This window comes from Varroa jacobsoni, unplaced genomic scaffold (genome assembly GCF_002532875.2).
Source record: "Varroa jacobsoni isolate VJ856 unplaced genomic scaffold, vjacob_1.0 contig00380, whole genome shotgun sequence".
In the NCBI taxonomy this organism is placed as follows: Eukaryota; Metazoa; Arthropoda; class Arachnida; order Mesostigmata; family Varroidae; genus Varroa; species Varroa jacobsoni.
In genome coordinates, this window is record NW_019214457.1 from 8920 (window position 1) to 13899 (window position 4980).

The 4980-nt window shown below is 40.0% G+C and overlaps 1 long non-coding RNA gene across 1 annotated transcript; it reads right to left on the reverse strand.

Moving 5' to 3' along the window:
- Positions 1-3084: 3084 nt before the first annotated feature.
- On the reverse strand, positions 3085-4127 carry LOC147752029 (uncharacterized). Its single transcript, XR_015315213.1, has 2 exons — positions 3584-4127; positions 3085-3486 (listed from the first exon to the last, which is right to left on the reverse strand). It is a non-coding gene; the product is annotated as an uncharacterized LOC147752029 (long non-coding RNA).
- Positions 4128-4980: the final 853 nt, after the last annotated feature.

Sequence of the window (4980 nt, forward strand, 5' to 3'; positions counted from 1 at the left end):
AAGTGTGTGGATATATTTGTAGTTTCTATTCATAACATATATAATCAGGACCACGACGAGAACAATAGGTATCTGCAAGATCGTATACATCTCAGCGCTTCCAAGAAATGCGTCGGAGCTCCTTACAGGGCTATAACCTTTTTTTAGCTAGCGTGCAATTTGTATCTGACTTCGTACAAGATGATCACTCCTCTTAAAGCTTTCTGAGTCTGAAACAGCCAAGTCTGACTTTTCCTTCACAAATGAATTAAGCAGTGAGTTCACTGTACTCCAATGATATTGTTTCGGCTGTCTTATGTGCTCTATTAGGTACGTAGTGCTTCCACAACCGCATAGTATATTGATGCGGTCATGTATAAAGTAAGACGTTTGTTATTCGAAACATGTTTCTAACACGCTTCTAAATTTCGAGATGCGTTTTATTAAAAAGATCGTCATTAGGTTATTAAATATGGCCCAGCCTATTCAAGCTAGCGGCCGCATCTATGTCCTGTACCGATGTTAGACATCCTATCAGATGGGTGGCTTTCAACGCGAAACGAAGTGCGCCTATACCCGAATTTCAACCCAGACGACCCTGGGTTCCCTGAGATTAGCACGCATATCTCTTGTTTTTAAGCTGCTTCCAACAATGTCTTGATATAGAAATTCACCTCGGCGCTCGTAAAAAATAACAATGGCGACGTGCGGTTATTCAGTGAGTGGCTTGCTCGCTTATTGTAGGCGTTATGGAAGTTTAGGAAAGTAACTATCGATGCGATTACGCATACGTCATCTTATATATGATTATACATTGGCTTGTATTATTTACGTGCCATAAAATCTACACGCCGTTGGACGTATACGAAAGAACACGCTGACAACTTGATAGTACTACATTTGGAAATTAACTTATGCTATATTCGCCTTTATCGCAAGTACACTTCGTACTTGCGAATGAAACGAGCTAATGACAACAACTCCAGCCTTTATCAACGGACTCCTGTTAAAGGAGAAGGAGGTCGGCCATTGAATGGTTTGACACGCGTTTCATACAAATGAAACGTGGACCAAATCCAGTTCACACACAGAGATCTCGTACTTATCTAGTCAATGAGATTCATTTACATAATTTGATCGCAGGGATAGACTCAGATGCCCCATCGTGGTCTAGCCGCCGGATGTGACCAAGGTTGTTGGGGTATGTGTGTGAATGGCCGTGGTCTTCCCTGGCGACCTCTATAATCCGAAAATCTTTGGAGAGGGTCACCATTCTGGAGACCTTAAGACGCTAACAAATTTCTATGTTGCGTGATCTGGGTGGTAGGCACCTCGTAAATAGAACAAATCGGAGAAGACACGGGGCCGGATGACAACGACGACACTGAAACTGGGTGGAAGCGGGTGTTCTCCTCGGGTCTGGGCACTAAGTGGCTGGCTTATTCGATAGGATTTACGTGCAGCGAGCGGTACGGTAGAGTACGTATAGTACGATAGTTTTACGTGATTTGAAGAAAAACGGTATTCCTATTTACGGCGGCATCGTCTTATTCATTTGAACGCGTAGATGTGCTATGATATGTACTTACGGTAACGTTTATATTTGTAAGTATGCAGATTTGAATATATTTTTTTGCATTCGCAAGGTTTTGATGAGATGTTTTTTTGACGAAAAAGATCAGTTTTAATTATTAAAAAAATATTTCTTTGACAGGCCGTTTAGTTAACGTCACTGTTCCACAATGAAAATGGCTCTATTTGCTTTCGTGGAAATGGCACACGCTAAATGAAGCCTTCATCCCGACAAATTGCGAAGCGCTCAACGACACCGTTTTCCTCTCACGCATCTTTCGTTCTCAAATTAAGCTTCAGAGAGCAACAAAAAACCTGTCTGTTCAATCTAAAATTAATTTTAAACACGGTACAGAGAAACGATTATACCTATTTATGTTAGTTAGTAATACTAGTAATAGAGTCCTAAAGTACTCTGTTGAATCTATATTTCTAAAATGATTCTGTCTTGTCTTATGTAGGCAGTCACTGGCCAACCAAATAAGGCCACCTAAAATTTTACACAGCGTCGAGTTTGGTCGAAAACAGCCTTGCACCCGGACTAAATATTCACGTGTGACTTCATCTTCTGCAAAGCTGCTTCCCTTTGCTTCGTGCTGATGACGCACGTGACGATACTTCTGCTATAGGAGCACATTGAAAATCTGGTGAAAGAAAAGGTACTCAACTCGGTATAATGTGCTTCATATACACTTTAACACCATCCGTCACCTTTAACATGCTCATACTTGGAACACTGTATGCCTGAACCGCCATAAGATGCTCGAGATTTCCTCTCCGATTCTGACTCGCCTTATGATAGAACAGTATACGTCTTCAATCGGATTAGGGTCGGCAAAATTTTCAAACCATAGTAGAAGCACAATACAATTAGCAGTAGAGACACGTTTTGCTCTATAACAAAGTGATACCGCTAGATGGAAGTGGCGGCCAACGGTTTTATCTTGCTCAGATGTTTGACCCGCTGAATCGCGGGACTTGTGGAAAATCTTGCACCATTAACCAAAATCTCAAAATTCAAATTATCTGAAAACGTACTCTTTCCTAGACATTTAACTTTAGAACTGTTTAACCCACTTGATCAGCGTATACATTTGTGTACTGTATAGCTATGCCTGCAGAGCTGGTTTACGATAGCTAAGTCCGTTCATTTGCATTGTGTCGGAGGGTTTTTATGAACTTAATGACCCTGCGTTCTTTTTTTTTTTTTTTTTTGTCAAACTATAGTCATTTAAATTCGTTTCAAAATAAGCTCTGGTCACAGGAACATCGATGTCATCGAAATCGTTGTAGTACTACGTTTCGAGTCGTACCTCTTCGAGAACGAAATCGGGCATCTAAATTGCACGCAACAGCTCGAATGTTTCTGCATAGTCGTCTAGCGAGAACGTAGTTACATGCAAGAGGGGGGTAGCCTTTGCTTAGAAAATGAAACTATCTGTAATGATTTCAATCATTCGCTAACGTAACTCATTAGAGATGTAGACGTATATACAAATCCATGCACTCATGCATGAATCATGACAAACGCAATTCATCCCGACTGATTTTTATTTTTTTTTTTTGGTAGTCCTACTGCGCATTTCCGTTACTACTAAGGGTATGTTGTTGCCGGGCGTTACAGAAATAAAAATGTCGTTTCATTCTATCTTCAAATCGGAATTGTCGTGAACAATATGGGCATCGTGCACACGTGAATACTTCATCGGCTTGTCTCGGTTTTAGTTTCTGAAGCTTACTCGATCGATGACTCTCACTGATAAGCTCTACCTCAACATTACGGCCAGCATCTATGATCCCGCAACGTTTATCACAATCCACGGAAACGTTTGAAGTTTGCCCAGTTGTGGACATCCCTTCTGGCATAGCGGCACTTTTTCTATTCGGTCAATTTGCTTGACCAGTGATCAAGTTCCTGGGCACGTGTCTCGGTACCTGTGAATCACTGTCGATTATTCAGCAGCCTTACTAAATGTTTATCACAGAAAAATAGCAGTTTACATCGTAACAAGACGTTAAATTCAAGACCCACCGTACTATGCTGTATTGTAGATTCTCTTTGTCACAGAGGTTCACACTCAGAGTTTTTTTCTAACACAGTTTATTTCTAACATCGCCAGAGAGAAAGAACGGCGAAGGAATGCCAGCTTTGTCAAAACACATCGTTTTCATTTTCAATTAAAGTTCTTGCTCGTAGTTCAATGTAGAATAGAATCCAAAAGGATTTTTTTCAAATAGCAGAATCATTACAGGTAGGGAATAATTATTAATCTTATTAAGTGGAGAGCAATAACTAGCAAAAGACAATTTGGGTCAATGACCAGGTAAAAATGCTGTTCAGTTAGCGGGCTTTTGTCCGAAGAGAAGCTCTTGTTGACGCTAGATGTACAACAGTCTTGCCAATGACGCATATATATATATATATATATAAACCAAAGTTATATCTATTACATATATGGACACATATTCATCTGAAACATTTCTATCGTATGGCTCCAGTTTTTTTTCTATTGCCCATATAACATTGTCTTAGCCTTCCTAGCCCGGCCCGTACTGTTCGATAGATCAGTGTTCCACTTTAGATTTCGATTTTTCTAGTTTCGACTAACGTTGACGTTTTTTGTTCATGTTTTCCTTTTGCGAACATGCCATTACAACGATGGCTGATCGGTGGCTATTTCCAATGTAAGGGCAGCCATAGTAAAATTCAATACGACTCATTATAAGTCTGCTGTTTAGGTAGTTTCAGCTCGCAGCCACACAGAACCGCCCTGTTTACTATTTGTAAATTATTCCATATTCATTCGATGTTAACATGTCCGTCCGGCTGATCTTTTGTCATTATTTCAGACTGATTTATTTTCCTACAGTAGGAAGCTCACACGGTCGTTTTCATGTGACCTGGGTCTCGCAGTGGTGGCCTGACGAAAACTGTCATTTTTTTGTTTTGTCGATTTAACGACAACAACGTACACCTTGCGCGAATCGTGAAATACAACATCTAATTTCTTACCATCACACAGACCTAAGTCAGGACCACTGAGAATGATTTTCGAGATTTGGAACTTTATGCCTATTTCTCAATCACTACCCCTGCTCCAAAGTTAGCCTTCCTTTTATTTAATCATTATTTTATTTGTTTTCCAATGTGCTTAAGCCCCACGTAATAAATACTGTTGTATTTATCCACTTCAAGCACACTGTCAGTTGCTTGACAGGTAATTAGATTGAATACCTGAATTTGCCCTTTCACTCAGCGAAATTTTGTTGCCTCTTAACTTCTTTACTTTCGCCGCGTTCACTAGCTCGACCACGCCGCTTGATTTCCATACGCGCATTTAATTTTATTGCCCTTCACAATTAAATTAAAGCAATTAAACACAATAGAGCAAGAAAAAATCTTTTTTTCCAGTCATCCAATAGATCTAT